We start from the raw sequence: 19497 nt of genomic DNA on the forward strand, positions 1-19497 counted from the left end.
GGTACCCTGCTCTCTGCAGTAGTGGACTGACGGTGGGGACCTTTGTCAGTGACAGGCTGCAAGATCTTTACTAGCCAACTGTGCTGCAGATAAACGGCTCCAGCTAGGACTCTGCGTTTTGTCTTTGAAAAGTTAAGTTGTCTTTCAGCTTGTGATTTTTTAATTTTCTTTTCCTTAGTCTTGGCTTTCTGCCAGCACCTTTGCACCCAAGACTTTTTTTTTTCCCCTCACACCCTTAGGGTGTGCCAGAACCTTCCAGGCAGCTTGCAACATCATGGCTCATGTGCCTGGCCTGACCACCTGACTTAAATTGGGTCTTGGGTAGCCTTATTATTTCAAGAGAAGGTGAGGCAGGGTTGACTTGTGTTCTCTGAGGTGGAATGCTGAATGAACTGAAGGTCTGACAGTGATGCTAGAGTCCCAGTGCTTGTTTGATGTGTCTATAATGTGCCTTCCATAGGATTCTAAACTCATGCAGAAAGGGTCAGACTGTTGAATTAGCCTGTGGCCATTGAAAAAGGTGAGGGGCTTTGAGATTTAACAGGCATTGGTCAAAAGAGGTATCGGCCATCACTTGTACTAGTTTGGCCACGTTGGCTCACAATATACTGGTATGTGGTTGCTGGTGTGGACTGACCTTTGGATGATAAGGAACAGGACCTGCAGTGTTTACAGCTCCACTTCTACAGTGTCTTGCTCAGATCCTGGCTGCACCCAGTCACCCGTGCTCAAACGGATCTCCTGTTTGTTTTCAGTGTCTAGGTAACACCGGGTTTCTGCCTTTATCTGCAGCCTTCCCTTTGAATACTTTATCCTCGTGTAGATGTATAGTTTTTCTGTAGAATGTAAAGCCATATAGCATGCACAATGTGAAAATTTTCAAAAACACAGAAATGAAACAAAAATATTTACAAATCTATCTCTGGAATAAAATTATTGTAAGCAGCGGGCTGACTGTCATGGCTGACATATTTACTCTGGGTACATATCTGAAGGTGGCTGCATAGTTTGCTCTTTTATAACTTACCTTTATCTCATAAAAGATATTGTGAACAATTTACCATATGTCAGGGTGGGTTAATTTTTTTTCTTACAATGTATTTTAACTAGCGGCACTGTAATATGCCATATGCATACAGCATTATTTATTTAAGCAGTTCCTTATTGAGAGGGAGTTTTACTTCTAAACAACACTACAGCGAATGTTTATGTATAATTGTTCCAAACCGTGGTTACGACCTTACAACCTTCAAAGTGAAGTAACGGGATGAAAAAGGGGATATACTTTAAATTATATTAAAATTTATTTTACTTTTATCTTATGAGCATGGGTGTTTTGCCTGTGTGTGTGCACACCATCTTCTTTCTGTGCCTGCTGGGGCTAGAAGAGGGTATTGGATCCCCCAGCAATGGAGTCACAGACAGTAGCTAGTCACCATGTGGGTGCTGGGAACCGAACCTGGGTTCTCTGCAAGAGCAGCAGGTGCTAAGTCCTTAGCCATGCCTCTAGATTCTAAAAGTTCCAAATCCTAGGGTAATATGTGATCATGACTTATTGTACTTCTTTTAAATTATTATCAGTTTGAAAGTTTAGAATTCATATTTTATTTTAGTTTTTGAGACAGGGCTCACTTGATAGCTATTCCAGTCTCCAACTCTCGACTCTTTGGTTCGTTTCCTGAGTGCTGGGATTCAGGTTTATGCCATCCTCAGCTGATGAATGCTGTAAATGTGTACAGAATTAGTTACTGGTAAAGTCGAAGTCTTTCTTACATTAACCTTGCATATTCACTTTTTTGTTTTTTGAAATTTTCTCTTTGCCCATCTTCCTCTTCTTTAAAATGTGTCTTTACAGAGGAGGCTTACAACTCTACCTTGGATATGTCGTGGCTTGACTTCCCAGGATTTTCATTTATAGCCTAGTCTTGTTTGTGACATTCTTGACATACGACAGTTTCAAAAAAATAATCAAATCTATTCTTTGTTATTTTGAAATTGAGTTTCATAAACAGCTTTTCTGATGATCCATGTATGCATTTTCTTCTAGGGTTTTCTTCAGATATTTATTTACTCATTAAATTCTACCCATCTGGATATCTTACATTAAAAAGATAACATTTAAATCATACTTCATTTTTCTAAGCTCCTCAACTTTTAAATAAGTCGTACTTATCAAATCATACAAAGTATTGATTGGTTCACATCAAGACGGGAATCCTGTATGTCTTGAGTTCATCCCCTAAGCCTAGAACAGGGCTCAGCAGTCCCAGGCTCGGACAGCCCTTGGTGCCGTCCTTCTTTTTCTCCTCCCATACCCAGCAAATTGGTGAGACCTGATACAATATCTCCACTGCTCTCTCCCTACTTCAGGACAGCACAGTCCTGGATTGGACACCACAATGGCCTCCGACAGCCTTCACTGTGTCCTTCGGTAGCTCATGTTCTACTTCAGCCAGCAGGATCTTTTATAAACTATTCTCATCACATCAGACCAACTTCCTTTGCTAAAAGCCTTTCTAGTGGTTGCCCCATACCTGTGGAATGAACTCTAAATCTGACCTCCTTACTAAGACATAGAAGGTCTCGCTCACCCCTTTCAGCCTTGTTGACTCTCTGCTTTCCTGGTGTTTCCTGTACAGTCTTCTTTCAGGTTTAGCTTTTCTCCTGGAACAGACCAGCCTTGTTCTGACTTTACTGCCTTAGTTCTTGGTATTGCATTTGTCAAGAAATCTTTGCTCTGGTCACAGCGTCTTCTCACTGTTTTTATTTTCCCTCAAAGGCTAACTTCTCAGGGAGGCCTTCCCGATGACACTCTTTTGAAGAAAGTCTCCATTCTGTCTCTACCACAGCACCCTTTTTTGTTGTGTGCATGGAGGTGCTCATTGCCTAAACACATCTTACATTTCAGGTAATTTCTGTATCTTGTGTATTTTCTCATTAAAACGTAAGCTCCAAGACAGAGCTGATGCTGCGGTGGTGTGAGTGACATCCCCAGAGTCTCGGGCATTTGAACACTTGCTCTCAGTGGGTGGGGCTGTTTGAGGAGGTTCAGGTGGGATTTCCCTGATGCAGAAATGAGTCAGTGAAGGTGGGCCACCCTCTCCTTCCACCATGCCTGCTGTTTGCTGCCATGGTTCCCAACCATTGTGGACTCTCATCTCTGGAACCATGAGCCCAAAGAAACCCTTCCTCCTAGAAGTTGCCCTTATCAGGGTGCTTTATCACAGACACAGAGGAGTGGCTGTCTTGGGTGTCCAGAGTAATGTCAGACACATGTGGAAGCCCAAGAAGTCTTACATCGACTCATAAATGAATAATGGTGACTGTAAATATGTTTGGAATAAACCAATGTACATCATAATGTTTCCTCACTTGAAATGGCACTTGATACAATAAACAAATATAAGGTGGAACTAGAATTTACATCTGCTTTTATGTCCCGTATACATGCAGGGTCACCAGTTCCATACCATTGGCTGTAAGAACAACTCAACCTGACTGTCACTTCTAAACATTCCTTGATTATTTTTGCCTTGTAATACCACAAATAATGGCTCCCTGTGGAATACTAAGAGTTAACTACATATTTACCCTATTTACTGTAAAGCTTTATCAAAATCTTCTAGGCCTGATATATGAACATTGGCAATTGATAATTTCAGGTTGAAGAGAGAAAGGCTTCTAGAGGATTTTCCTTGGGTGTTGAGTTTGTTTTTTGATTTTGACTTAGGTTACTGATGTGAGTGTTGGAATAGGACAGTGTGACTACTGACTAAGAACTACAGTAATGGATCTGATTTGGTTATCCTCACCCCCACTGCCACCACGTCTCCTTTGAATGGATTTACCTACACTAATTCTGGGCTTGGTCTTGATATTTGTTTTGACCTATGGATCAATACCAAACAGGGCTTAAATAATTTTATTTTTTCACTGGGACTTCCTGCTTTGGGTCTTAAAACTCACAATGATGACATAAACAAACCTAGGTCAACATATGGTTGACAGGGACTCTTGGTTCAGTTGCCTGGTTACCCTGCCTGGTTACCCCCGACCACAGCCTAGACCTAGAGCTCTGAGCCAACCCACAGCTGATTAAAAACTCACAAAGGACTGCAGATACAAGAAAATTGCCCCACTGAGTGCAATATACATTGCCAATCAATCAGAAATTTGAGCCACACCAAAGCTGATATTTTAATCCACTAAATTTGGGATGTGCTTTTCACATATTTATCTACATGCTCATCAATATATTAGTAATTAGCAAGTAAGAAAAAAAAACTTGGGTTGCAATGCACTCTGACCTCATATAAAAAGGAAGCAGAAAAGAATGAGAAAAGAGATTTGGGTCATCATTAGGCTGAGTAATTTCTGCAAGCCATGATGAAATGACTTCTGAAAAATAATTAGAAGTCTCTATAACATAAGAGAAAATATTTAGAGACAAACAATTGTCCATTTCAACTCCGTGGACTGGAGGACAGGGCTGACCTGTCAGTTTGGTTCATGGCCTTACACTTTTATTTCCTCCCTGAGGCTTCACTCAGCTAACTAACTAGAGTTCCAGCAGAAGCAGGGTAGCCCTTGATAAAGAGGGGACTCCCACAAAAACCCAACTGGAAACCACCTTGCTTAGGAAGCTGCCTTTACAATGGACCAGCAGATGTTATCTTTCCAATGTGAAAGTTTAAAACACAGTTTATAATTGGGAAATCTTGCCATAATATTGTAATACATTACAATAACTACAACAGATTAATTCCCATGGGAAAATTCTGGACATTTATGCAGAACTTGAAGAATAAACATCATTTCCGGTTTCTTTTAAGGACCGTGGGACAGCTTTTCTGTGGAAACAGATTTTATAACTTTGCTTCAAAAAAGTCTTTGTGGGAAAAACCAAAGAGATAAAATGAGGAGAGAATTCCTTTTAGAATCCCCCACAGCTTTAATTAAGGCAATGCTTTTATTGATGTTCAAGTCATCGTGAACTTCCAGGTAGCTGAATATTTTAGGAGCTTTGTCCTCTGGCAAATACAGTGCAGGGCTAGATGATTTGCCTTGGAAAGTAAGTACCACCCAGATGCCTCTGTAGCTTCAACGATAGAAAGCCACTGTATTGAGGAGTATAAAGTGACTTCCGTTTTGAAACATATAACTTCTTATTTTTACCATAGAATATTTTCCAACAATGTGTGTGCCAGGAAGAAAGTGGCACACATTGACTGAGAAATTAGTCCGTGCTAGGCTGCTAAGGAGACAAAATACTCGGCACATATTTCTCAGGGAGGAGAGAGAGAGAGAGAGAGAGAGAGAGAGAGAGAGAGAGAGAGAGAGAGAGAGAGAGAGAACGATTGCTCTGTGCTCCATGATAGACAAGGACAGGGATTCCCCACAAGTCCCAGCTGCTAAGGACTTTGCAATGTCATCCAACCCGCTGCTTTGCAATTACAATGGTGCTATTAACTGCCATGCTCCATTTTTTGCATGGTTTTATAGCTTTTTAATATTTCATTTCCTAAATTAATATGACTGTGTTGGAGACAGTAAGCCACAGCATGAAAGGACTGGGCTTTGGGCTTAGACAGAATTGAGTTTGGCCCACCGTTCTGCCAATATGTGGACTCTATATTATTGATTTCTTACCCCGTCCCTGGTATCGCACTAGCTCCTCATGATACAGCAGTCAGCAAAAAGACGTTTTATAGATCTTGTTCTTACGAAACTCAAGAGTGTCAGTTTGGAGGCAGATGTTATTTGAAAATGATTTCAATCAATGTCCAATTATACCTTGAAACGGCTCTAAACTGTCTTCCAGGTAGAGTGGCCTGAATCGGTATATGCAAACAGTAGTGGCAGAAAAGGGACAGAAAACCCAAAGACCAGGATATAGCAAGTGTAGCTGGAGTGAAGACAGCAAAGGGAAAGAACTCTCCTGGGTATAGAATGAGTCTAATACTACCCCTGGTTATTTATAGGTTAGCAAGCGGACATGATCCAGCCAGCCCTAGCAACAGTGACTGCTCATTAAATGGTGACTACAGTTGGTATTAGGTAATTACTACAGCCTTAAAGACGGTTCATTGAGCTACATGACGTCAGCTTTACATTCTCTTTATATTTCAAGTATACCGTTGTTATTCCAGTTCTGCCTCTCCTCTTGGGGTGTCTGGGCACCACCAGCACATAGGCTCGGAGAAGACAGGGCTAAATGGTTCTAGTTCCGGTCAGGTGCACAATTCACCTCTACCCCCCTCCCCGGCTCCCATCGGATGCCATTGCGCACTAGGCCAGGAGCAGGTGAAGCAGAGTCTGAAGACTGCAGGTGAAGGCGGGATGTGGTCCTTCTCCGACGATCTTTAATGAAGCAACTCTCTGCGATGATCTTAGCTTGTTCGTATTTCTTTATTGCGAGTGGGTTTAAAGGCAAACCCTTTATTCTGGGTGAACCAAGGGTTATACAGTTTTTGTGGGAGGGCGTGAGAATATCCAGGGAGGGAAGGTCATTGGCTGAAGGTTAAAGTTACTGAGATGCTTCATTATTATGGAGAGGTGGCCCAGGTGCTGGTTGCGTGGCTGACTGCCCTTGACAACCTGGGTGGCAATCAACCTGGGTGCGCACCCTGAGGCAGGGAAACTGGGAAGGACCTAGCTCTACTCCTGCCAGTCTCAAGTTCTGAGATTTCCCAGGTTTGAACTTGCTCTACCTTGCTAGTTGCATGCCAGTTCCTCTGGTGCCATGGTCCAGGTGCCCTACACACTTCCCTTCAAAAACACACCGGCAGACAGTCTCTCCAGTGACCAGGAGCCCTGCAGTTTAGTGTGGAAAGGGGGCGTGGTTTGTTGTTCTCGGTTACACCGAAGTTCAGAGAAAAAACGTACATAGGAAAAAACGTACATAGGACAGGTGCAGTGCGGTGGGGGAAGAAGATGTTGAAGAAACTCGATGTTCTAAGTCTTCTGGGGACATGTCTGGAAATGTGACATTTCTTCCTCCTAGCTTGTTTGTATCCTGCAGGCAGAAGTTCCTACTGCCCTGCGTTTTGCCGCAAACAGAGGGCTGAACAAGGACGCTACTGTAGAGGAATCTCAGCTGCATCAGTGGACTTGAATTGAGTGGCTCAGCCAGATAGACTCGCCTGTCTGGTGCCTTTTAAATGGACTCCAGGGAGCACCCAGTGGCCCCAGGGATCAAACCACACATCTCCTCAACAGAAATCCCATCTCCAGCCTTATATCTCAGTGTCTTCGTTTTCCTGTCTGAGGCCCTGTGGCACCTTCAGTGGGTCACAGAGTGTCACTGAGTTTCTATCACTCTGATGAAACATTGTGTTCAAAAGCAAGGCGGGGAGGAGGGGGTTTATTTCAACCTACAGTTTCTACTTACAGTCCATCACTGAGGGGAGTCAGGACAGAAGTTCAAACAGGACAGGAACCTAGAGACAGAAACTGCTGCCGAGGCCATAGAGTCCTTCTTACTGGCTTGTTCCTTCTGGCTTGTTCAGCCTGCTTTATTGTTGCTCATGAGCTGAGCCCTTCCCCATCAATCGCTAATTAAGAAAATACCCTACAGGCTTTCGGATGTGTTTTCTCAATTGAGACTCCCTCCTCCCAAAATGACTCCAACTGTGTCAAGTCAAGATAAAATCAGTCATCCCAAAACCAGTCCTCCCACAGAGAACGTGTATGTTAGCTATAAAAAAAATATGACAATAGTCAGCTACTTACCCACATACTCATGCACACACACAACACATATTTTTTATCATGGTGCTATCAGGATGTGAATATTTTTTGGATGTTGCATGCAATTAAAGGACTTTAGATTCAGCAAGTTCTCAAGTATTATAGTTATTAAGGGCAAACTAACAAAAAGAAGAATGCCATCTTACTTTCTCCAGTGTCCTCAAAGCGGGCTCCTGCTGTTTTACGGTGGTGTGTAAGATAAAAGGGGCAAGGGGAAGATGACTTTTGAAACATCTCTTCTTTCTGGATTTCATGTGTGAACACCGATTTACTGCACCTCATCAGGGAGAGCAAAGATTAGGGTAAGTGAAGAAGACTGTAGCATGGGGGCTGAAGGAGTACAGTCATGGAGCTGGGAGGTTCAGTTGCCTGTGTCCTGGTTACCGCCCTGCCACTATCCTGGAGTCTGTGGACTGCTGAGCCTTCCTGGACCAGAACTCAAGACTGGTTCCCGGGCTTCCGGTTTCTGCATCCTGTTTTCTTTGGGCACACAATCATGGACACATGCTGAACAAACAGAAAAGTCAACCTCACTGATAGAAGAGAGGTCACAAGGAAGACCATTGCTCCCCCATTTGTGACTCTGTGTCACAACTTAACTGGTTTGAATCACATGGACAAAAGCCACCATGAGAGCCAGTGCTGGGGGAGGAAGGCTAGACCTGCCCCCACTGATAAACTGCTGAAGGCTTAGTGTGGACAAGGCAGAGGGTGAAACCCAGTGGAGGGGCCCAGTCCTAGGGAACCCCTAAACTTTTGTGAGTTTGCCTCCAGGGTTCCGCTATGTTGTTATAGTAAACGTGTGTGTGTGTGTGTGTGTGTGTGTGTGTGTGTGTGTGTGAGTGTGCGCGCGCGTGCCCTCTCATGCTCTAGGGGAGAGGGGAAAGTAACGATTTGAAATAGACCAGTCTGTTCTGGTATCCTTTAAAGGCCCCGATCTCAAGAGAACCCATTTTTCCAAAGCCAAACCTACAGGAGTTTCGTCCAAACTGATCCAAGGAAAGATGAAACCCCAAACCCAGCTCCCTGTAGCTCCAGTTTGCTACGTGAATCATAAAAATATTTCCTGTCAATCTCAACTTTCCTCATTGTGCAAAGAAGTGCATATTTGAGTGATAATTCTGTTATTTTGAAGGTATGGTAAGAATTCCCCATACCTTTGAGACTATGCAACCAATGGGATGCTGCGGTTAGGTAGGCTCATGGTGTGTCCTCTAAACTTCCGTGTGGTGATCGTGGTGTTTGTCATTTAAAAAATTTTTAATTTGCTATGGGTTACACTTTAAATGGTATGGCAGGTATCATGTCAGATCGAAGTTTGCTGAGAGAACAATCAAGGTGGGCTGCCTATTGATAATACAGAAGCCATACTAGATCTACATCCAGATTTTACGTTGTACTTATCAAGAAGTTTTATTTGGTTTGTGGTTGCTTCTGTTGCTATTTAATATGAGGTATTTTTTCCCTTATTTTTAAATATTTAATTTGAAAAGTGCTGCTATTTTGCACTGTGGAAATTTGAAGCTTATTTTTAATATAAAACTAAGCTTGAAATTCTACTTTAAAAATGGCTTCTATTGGACATTTTTTAACTTACCTTTGCTTTACACAGAAAGTTTTGAATTGGCTTTAGAGTCAGCATGTACTCCATGTATTGCACGTCATTCCACTGTCATGATGTTACAGTCAGAAATTCTACATTATCGTGTTCCTGACTACTAACATTGGGTGGTGTTTTATAGGTGGAGGTTGGCAGGTTGGAATTTATAGCTTTTACTGTACAGCAAGGGAAGGTGTGATGGAGGAACCCTAGCAGCTTCAAGAAAGGAAACACACACGATATATACTCAGAATGATTCTCCAACCTTCTGCAAGAGGCGGCTTCTGTAACTTGCCCCTCCCTGTTTGGTCCTGTGTGTGAACCCATTACCCTACCCCTGTTATAATGCATAGCCCTTTCCTGTAAAGGCCCCTCATTTAGGACGTTAAGTAGTTACTATTCTGCCACAGGAGAATTCCAATGTCTAACTTGTAATTCCTTAGAATTCTTTTTTCTTAGCAGAAAAAGAAGCTTGCTAAGCAATCAAGAAAGTATTTAAATAACCGTTTAATGGTCTCTGGGATTTCCCAAGAGGGACTTCTTGCCAAAGATCCTGCTTGATTTGTGAAAGAGAGGTCTACCTTTATGGAGCCTGTACAACCAGTAACCTACAAAGGAGCTTAGGATCAGGGATTTCAAGTTCTCCTGGTTCAGCTAGCTTTGGGCACTGCATACAGTTCTCAAACTTAGAGATCGCCCGTGTGACAAGGATGTCCTAAAACACGGAGAACTGGGCTTCCATCTAGAGTTTCTGATGCAGAAAGCCCAGAGTGAACTGGAGAGCTCACATTGCTGACACAGTCACGGGTGTCACCACTGAATAGGACTAGAATTTGGAGTGGGGACTGATTGTTTATGCTCTCTTTTCTTTTCTATATCTTGACACAAAACACTCCTCACCCTCACTGCTGGCCCCTTGTCCAGGTACTGTTCCTCAAACCAGGGACCCCACTACTGGCTAAACCTAAAGATTATCAGCTGTTCTCTCAACAAGAGACCCTCTTTGGGGAAGGTCGGACGATCCTTCCACAGGGTCTCTTAAGACAATCAAAACCCACAGATATTTACTGTTAGCATTTGTCTAAGCTCTGTGCCCCACGGTTGCCTGGCAACAGCCAGGTATGCCTGGCTCACTATAAAAGGGGCTGTTCGCCCCTTCTGCTCTCTCTTGCTCTTGCCTTCTTGCTACTGCTCTGTCCTCTCACCTCTCCCCCCCTCTCTCCACGTGCTCATGGCCAGTCTCTACCTCTCTATTTCTCTGCTCTCTCTCTCTGCCTTTCTCTGTCTCTACTACCCTCTTAACTCCCCTCCCCATGCCCCAAATAAACTCTATTCTATATTATACCATCATGTGGCTGGTCCCTCAGGGGGAAGGGATGCCTCAGCATGGGCCAGCGGAGGCACCCTCTTTCCCCAAACCTAACTACGTATCCACAAACATATTCCTTCTCTTCCTTCTCTTTAAAAAAAAAAACCACATTTATATTATGACACAATATCAAAAAAACATTATGAAGTAACAACAAAAATAATGTTATGGTTAGGGGGAGATCACCACAGCATGAGGAACTGTGTGAAAGGAGAGGGTCTCACTATCCCAGGCCCTTGCTTCGGCAGCTTCAATCTTCCACAGTGGTAACACCAATGCATTTGCATTGAAGAAGGAATTTTTGTTAATTTAGTAATTCTTATATGACAAAATGTAGAAGACTGAGCTGGGCATGAGATGAATGTGTGTTCCTGGGACTTAGATCTACACCGAGGGCACTTACAACAAATGCAGGTCTGATAGCTGGAGAGGTGGCCAGCCTGGCTGATAATAGCACTTGCTATTCTCTCATTCCTAGAGCAGCTTGGTGGCTCACAGCCCTCTGTAACCCTAGTTCCAGGGCATCTATATTTGATGCACGTGCAGAAAAGCGGGCACATACACATATACACATAACTAAAAATAAATAAATGTGGAAAAAAAAAGGTGCTGTTCCCACCGCTGCACCACAGAATTCCGATTTTCAAGTTGCTCATTCGGGAAACACCTAAGGGCTATGGGTAATCAAAGTTCCTTGTGTTTGACATTAGGGGTAGTTGATGAATTTGCTTGTCCAACCAGATAAGAGCATATGTGCAAGAGAATCGTGTCTCATCCTTTCAGATATTTTCCTTGGTGACTACCATGTGCAAGCAAGGGTCTAGGTTCTGAGGAGACAAGATGGACAGGTCACTGTGACCTTATAACTGTGACATCTGTCACTGAAAACGAGCCTGGGTTCTGCTTGGAGTGACTTAGGCTTGGTTTTGCTCCAATTTCATCTCTTGTTATTTCAGCATGCTCTGCCATTTCTTTTATTGATGTATTGCAACATGTATTGACTATTTAATTGATACATTTAATTATAGGCATTATTATTAAATATATAGACATATTAGACTAGCTAATAAAATATTTTTCTAATGAAATTCAAGCATTACCACATAAGTTTATACCATATGATACCACAGCCTCAGGCAGTCACATCTTAGGGCGTAGACTGTAGCTCCCTCTAGTGGCAACCCAAATTTCTTTTCTCCCTTCTTTTGCAGGCTCCCTGGGCATTTTGACTGCCTGAGAACTGTGCCCTCTTAGACAGGAAAGGAACTCAGTCCAGTTAACAGTTCTATAGCACAGCTGAGGTGCTGGGCTAAGAGACCCACATGAGGCTGTGGTGACACAGTTAATACTGTTCACACGACTGATGGTGAAGACTTGTGTACTAAAAGCTTTAAGATATTGAGGAAATTGAGGACGATACCAGAAGGTGAAGAGGTCCCTCATGTTTGGAGATCTGTAGTATTAATATTGTAAAAATGATCATCCCATCAAAAGCAATCTACAGATCCTTTGTAACACCTATCACAATTCCAGCCCATTCTTTACAGAAATTGGAAAAAAAATAAAAAGAAACAAAAGAAAGTGCAATTTTTAACGTCATATGGAAACACAGAAATTTCAGGATATCTAAAAAAAAGAAATGCCGCATAGAAAAAGAACTGGAACTCTGGCCAGCACAGATTCAAGCTGTCCTGCAGACAGAGCTACAGGGGAAACAGCAACATAGGGTTAGCAGAAAAGCAGACACATGTTTCGGCGAAACTGAAATGAAGAAATAATTCCATCTGGGTTTTGACAAAGAAGCCAAAGACACTCACTGGATAGAAGACAGGAACTTCAACAAATGGTGCTTTTCAGACTGGATGTCCCCATGTAGAAGAATGAAGATAGACCCATATCTACCGCCCTATACAACACTCAACTCCAAGTGGATCAAGGATATCAACTTAAGATCAGATCCCTCAAATCTCTTTTATAAGAAAGTGGGAAACAGGTTGAACTCATTGGCACAGGAAAGGACTTTCTGCACAGGACACTGAGACCACACTAAGACGAACAGCTAATAAATAGGACCTCACGAGGCTGCAAAGCACAGCATCATTTGAGCACAGCGAAAGACTCTAAAATGGGAAAAAAAAACATTACCAACTGTACGTCTGATAGAGGATTAGTACTAGGATATATAGATGTATACACCCCACCCCACCACCATATATATATATATATATATATATATATATATATATATATATATATACATACATACACACACATACATATACACACATATATGTATATATATGTATATGCATATACATGTATATACACACACACACACACACACACATATATATATATATATATATATATTTATATCCCCATGATCACAAAAACAAATGACCCAGTTAACCATGCAGTATACAACTAAACAGAGAATTCTCAAATGATGAAACATAAATGTTGAAGAAACAAGTGAAGCAATGTCCCACAGCCTGAGGTAGCAGGGAAATACAAACTAAAGCTACTGTGAGACTTCATCTTACCTTAGTCACAATGGCCAAGATCAGTAAAACAAATGGCTGCTTATGCTGGTGAGGAGGTAGGGAGAGGGGAACACCATCCATTGCTGGGACAGCAGGGTGGGGGGAGGGAGTGCAAACCGTACAGCCCCCTGTGGGATCAGTGTGGCCGGTCCCCAGAAAGGTCTTAGTGCACACTTTTGTCTTGACATGTAAAGGAGGGGTCAGTGATCAGGTTGGTTGCACACCCTGTACACGGGAGACTGGGGAAGCTGACGCAGGGGTGTAAGGAACAATGCAGAAGGGAAGTATTATACAAAGAAACCCAGGACACATCGAGTTCAGTGGAAACAGAAAACTCAGTCCCCTCTGAGGTGGTGCCATCTTGCCACCATGGCTCCTTCACTGTTCAGGGGCACGGTTGCTATTTTAGGAAATGAGAAGAGTTAATTAGAGGTCAAAGGCCATAGGTTGGCATTAAGATTGATTCAAATCTACCAGCCTTTGGGATTTTATGAATGTTCGAAGGAGCCTTCACCATTGCAGCTTCACCCCGAGAATTTAGCCAATGATTCGCCATTCCTCTTTCCCACTGTCAAACTCCCCTCACCCCACTTTCCTCCTTCTAGTCTTCACTGACAGCAGTTCTGAAATGACCATGACCATGATAAGTTGTCTCCTAGGTACGAAGACAATGGTGTAATTTATCGAGATACTTAGCTCCCCCTTGGACTTCCCCTTCATTGGTTCCTATTTCTTGTGCTCCTTTGTCCCAGGAAATCTAGAAAGAAGAAGTCATTAGAGGTACAGTCATTCTGATTTCTGCTTCCCTAAAGATAAATGTATTGAGAAGAATCAGGTGGGAGGAGGAGAAAAAGAGAGCAGAGCTTTGGGTGTGTTGAGAGATGAGAGGATATCTGTCTACATTGGAACGGGAAGGTCAGTGAATCCTGGAGCCCCTGAATGGCAGCTTCAGCTCCTTCCCTGAGGGCACCCGGAGGGTTCCCTGACAGCAAGGCAGAGAGGTGTTAGGTATGTAGAGCTTCTAGATACGGGGTGTCCAGGCTTGGCAAGACCCCCAAGACTCAGAGACCAAGATGGCTGACTGCCCCATGATAACAAGAAGGAAGAAAGAGAGAAGAGAATGGTAGGAGAGAGCTTGTTTGGGGCAAGAGAAATAACACATCAGGGCTTCTCAAGCTACAGAAGAGGCTCTTCCAAACTTCTATGAAGTTATAAAGCCTCCCATGGCTCCATCTTCCTCCACCCTGTTGACAGGGAAGGGGAAGTTGTAATGGTTATACTACCCCATAGTATAAACAAAAGCCATACAGAACAAATAACATACCTAGTTAACCGAATATGACCTTTGTAGGGGAAAGAGTAGCTCTAGGCTAGGCACCACTTCACTCAAGAGGCAGAGGCAGGTGGATCTCTGTGAGTTTGTGTCCAGCCTGGTCTTTGTGGTGAGTTCCAGGACATCCAGGGGTTCACAGAAAAATCCTGTCAAAAAGCAAGCAAACAAACAAACAAACAAACAGGAGTGAGTGAATGAATGAAATAGGAGCTCTTTGGCCTCAAGGGTCCAAGGAGCTTCCAGTCTAGGAGGATTTCAGATTCCAATCTGCTGAGTTTTCTTCTTATAAAAAGGGAAATGCAAACTTGTTACGCACTTTAGCGAAAAACACTCACAGCAGCTTCATTCACAGTAAACTAGCCCAGATGGGAACAATTCAAACACACAGACATCTCTGAAGACCCGAGTAAGCTGTGTGGTTTGGCGGAACACCGAGGAGCTCTATGAGACGATTCATTCACGCGTCAACATGAATGAATTTCAAAAACGTCACTCTGTGCTCAAGGAGCCAGATCGGGGACAACTGATGACTCGTGATTTCAATCACAAAGAATCCTTATATTCATAAAACTGGAGCAACGGGAATTAGAAAAAATGCTTCCTAGAGGCTCAGGATGGGGAGGGGGACGGGTCGACCCGAGAACCAGAGAACTCTGGGAATGAATGGCACAAACTGCATTTCTAGTGACTATTTGTCAAATATTGTCAATTGGCACTCACAGTTTTGATGATTTTGTCATGTGTGAATTACCCTTCAGCTTCTCTGACGTTTATAAAGGGAGTCGGGAATGCTGAGAACACACCAGTGGGGGACCGAGATCCTTGCCAGATGAGTGCATCCTATGGGAAGTCTTGGTACTTTTCCTGGTTTGGTGAACCCACAGACTGACCCTCCTGGAAGTCATTTCTCTGTTTCCAGATTTATAACTGGAATATGTGTACTTGAGGGCTGTCGCAGATGCATTTTCTGGCATCGAGTAACAGCTGTGCTAGTGGAGGCTACCAGTGGATGCACATACACCATCCTTGCCAGCTACCTATCTAGGCTCAATCACTGTACAGAAGCACACAGTATCCTGACGGATAGGCAGTGACAATTAGCACCAGTCTCACAGATCGCAAGGAAAAGAAAATGGTACTGCTTATATTTCATGGCTTGGCTCCTGAAGCAAGCAAATGAGACTGGCGGATGGTCGCATTTCACAAATGCAAGCAGGGGATAATCTTGCCCATTATAAGCACTGCCCTTGCTAGAGCGAATAAGCCTGACTTTAATTCACCCATATGGAACCACTGATGAGGTGAGAGCGCTCATTCCCAGTCTCGTCAAAGAAGAATTCCCTCTCAAGTGGATCGAGCAATTTATATACAATTATGACTTTTCCCAGAGTCTCCTCTGCCTCCTGGGGTAATATAACCTAAACTGATGCCCATGATTGTCACATTTATCTGCTTTGTCAGTGACTCCACTCTAAGTCACTTGAGCAAGAACAATTAGGCACATTGGGTGTGTCAAGACACGAGTGCTTCACAGGTCGGGATTGAATTGTATGGATTTAGTCCAGCTGTGCCAACACACACATTCCCTACTGAACACCCTGCATCTCTGCTTCCTCTGACGTCAGATGGTCTGGCTCACTTTGTTATGACGGTGACTTGTTCTTGTTGGCTGGGACATGGGGGAGATTATTAACTTATTTTATGTATGTAAATACACCTTCATTCTTTTCAGACACATCAGAAGGGGGCATCAGATCCCATTACAGATGGTTGTGAGCCACCAGGTAGTTGCTGGGAATTGAACTCAGGACCTCTGGAAGAACAGTCAGTGCTCTTAACTGCTGAACCATCTTTCCAGCCCCTAGAACTAATTTTTAACCATGAAGAGTCCAGAGTTGGTGGGAGAGAAAGCATCAATTTCACATGTGTCCTTCAGGCCAGTTTTAACCAAGTTCATTAATGCATCATTCTTTGTCTGTTGAATTTGTGCACTCATCCGGATGTGGGCACTGCTTCATATGAAGGCCCAGGTTTCAAGGTGTAGACACATGTAAACATAGATGTACCTGATAATGGCTCTGAATTCTCAGTATTACCTTTAAGTGGTACTGGGGTTTTCTAATATCTATCAGGCTGGTGACTCCTGAATAGGTTTCACGGCCATGTGCAGATTCCCTCATACTTTGTGTATCTTTGGGCTGGACATAATGTTACTTGGGATCCCATGCCAGAAGACCCAACTCATACGATGCATTTTGGTGCCTCTTGGTGCTCTGTTGCCTGGTTTGGGTGAATAGACAGCTGCAGTAATTATGGCCCAGCCTTTTGGTTCACAATACCAGAAAAGCCTCTTAGAGAATCAGAAGTGTCAGCCACAGAGAAGGGACATCCACAGATGTCATCAAAGGACAGAGATACTAACTGCCATCCTTTGAGCTTCAGTGGTGGTGGTGGTGGTGGTGGTGGTGGTGGTGGTGGTGGTGGGGTTTCTTCTTATTTATTCTTCAGTCCTAAGTTTCCTCTGGGGAGAAAGAGTCCTAGAACCTGGTGAGGGCCACTCTCCCTGTGTGAGGGGGACCCTAGCAGGGATGTGAGCAGAGAGCAGTGCACTCTGGGAGTTGGGCCGCCAGAGTTACATTCAATGCACAGCTGGTACAGCAGTACCAACCTCTGGCATTCGGCTTCCAGACCTGCCAGCTATTGTCTGAGCAGTGATTTAATTGAGCTTATGCTTTGTTTTGTTTTGAGATAGGAAGATCTCGTGTAGCTCAGGCTGGCCTCAAGATCCTCGTGTTGCCCGTGTGTCCAAGGACGACTCGGAATTGCAGCCACTCCACTTCTTACATGCCGTGGGAGCCCGGGCGTGGGCGCTTTGCTCAGCCTCTGTGCTCGCTTTTGGAAAGGGCCATGCGGATTGGCCGAGGCATAATCCAAAACACATGCTCCCACATACCCAAACTCTGTGAGCATTTCTGATTCCGTATATGAAAAAAAAATTAGGGAATGTATTGTTAGTTTGTTGAGACAGTCTCCTTATGTAGCTTCGGCTGGCTCTGAGCTTACAGGAATCTTCTCAGCCTTTGCTTTCTGAGTGCTGAGATCACAGGTGTCTACCAACATGCCTGAAAGATATTTGTAAGCTTTTTTTTTTTTTTTTTTTTTTTTTTTTGGTTTTTCGAGACAGGTTGTAAGCTTTTTAAAAAGCAGGGGGAAAATGGTTATCTTATTTTTAAAACCTCTGTTGAGAAGCATCTAAAATTTTATCCAAATTTAAATGAAGAAATTGGGAAACTTTATCAACTTGCATACAGAAAACCTCTGTTGACTTGGTAAAAATCAATTCCCTATTCACTCCTTAATTTCTAAATACCTATTAAGGCATTGGGGACCTTTTCTTTGCCTAGTGAATACATTTGCTTTCTGTGTTTGGACACTTAAAGATGTGATTTTGAGAAAGAGATACCTGCTTCTCATGTTCTCTTCTGAAACTGACAGTTTCATAAAACACTCCTATCAGACAGAACCAGGCTGGATCATGACCAAGGAAGGACCTGCAGCCGAGTCTGAACCCGCGAAGTGTGCGTGCTCAGCTACAGAGATGAGCAGCCCACCTCCATCCTGATTAGGCAGTGTGGTCGCTCATCCGTGACTCTGATGACCTGTTTCATTAAACTTTCATCTTCCTTGGTTCAGGTAAGAGTTGAGAGATCCGTGAACACCAGTGCACTGTCCTGACAACATCCAATCCGGAGCAATCCTGCTTCCTTAGCTTCCCTCTACCCACCTTGTCCCGTGCTCCTCCTGAGCACTCCAGCTTCAACACCCTCCCCTCTCCCCCCCCCCCGTCCCCCCCCCATGCTCTTAATTGCTCTTTATGCACACTATGTATCCAATCTCAGGTATGATCCTTCCAGAGATCCTTGACCGCATGTCTACTATTGATTTCAACTTGATACAAGTAAACTAATTGGAGGACAAAACAATTTTTTCCCTCAAATAAGCACCAAGGGAAATTGTCGTTTAAAATAATCTGTTTCTTCCAGGTTAACTTTATTAAATTAAACAAAATCTGTTCTTAATTTCCAATATACTTCAGACAGTAAACACGGTAGCAAGAGTTTTGGCAAGTACTTGGCAACCTTCCTCTTCCCTAAATATATAGCTAATACATATTCAAATATGTAAATTTGTTCTCATGTTAAGTGATATTATAATAGAATTGTTCATGAAGTATATGATAATCCAGTTTCTGTTTGCCTATAATACTTAATATTTTCTTTTAAATATTTTTGTGTGTGCTGTGAAGGGGTGTGCTCATGTGCTCTACCTGTAGAGGTCTGAGAACAAGTCGGAAGAGCCAGCCAGCTCTCTCCTTTCACCATATGGGTCCAGAGCTCCAACTCAGGTCATCAGGCTCTGTGGCAGCCACCCTTATCCGCTGAGCTGAGCTGTGCATGCTCGGACATGTGCTTGCAGGCATGTGAACTCACCTGTGGTGTATGCACATGCTTGTAAAAGCCAGAGGGTGACGTCAGATGTCTCCATCAGTTGCTCTTCACTTTATATCTTGGGATGGGGTCTCTTCCTGAACCCAGAGCAGACTGATTTTGCTTGTCTGTCTAGCTAGATCGCATGTCTCTGTCTCCTTGGAGTACAGGCATGCCACCACATGAAACCTACACTTGCCTTGGTGCTGAAGACGTGCACCTGCACTCCAGTCCACACATTTGTGGGGCAAAGGGTTTATCCACGGAGCCATCGTTCTGTCCCATGGAAGGATACTTGATACTTGTAGGCTTCCTACTGGTGAGAAGACTTGAGCCGAGCATCTTGGAGTGAGCAGAAGGATTGGCGGACACAAAAGGAAACATGCCTAAAGGGGGTCCTTACGATGGTTATCTCT

General features: G+C 43.4%; 1 long non-coding RNA gene across 2 annotated transcripts; it reads left to right on the top strand.

The window, feature by feature from the left end:
- The first annotated feature begins 4 nt into the window (after window positions 1-4).
- Window positions 5-19201, top strand: LOC147005198 (uncharacterized). Of its 2 annotated transcripts, none has more exons than XR_015046952.1 (3): window positions 5-2908; window positions 18112-18287; window positions 18901-19201. It is a non-coding gene; the product is annotated as an uncharacterized LOC147005198 (long non-coding RNA). The 2 variants fall into 2 exon arrangements; XR_015046951.1 differs by lacking the exons at window positions 18112-18287; window positions 18901-19201 and adding exons at window positions 5982-6057; window positions 7004-8571.
- The last annotated feature ends 296 nt before the right edge of the window (window positions 19202-19497 follow it).

This window comes from Mus caroli, unplaced genomic scaffold, assembly GCF_978045245.1.
Source record: "Mus caroli unplaced genomic scaffold, Mus_caroli_1 scaffold_4, whole genome shotgun sequence".
NCBI classification, from domain to species: Eukaryota; Metazoa; Chordata; class Mammalia; order Rodentia; family Muridae; genus Mus; species Mus caroli.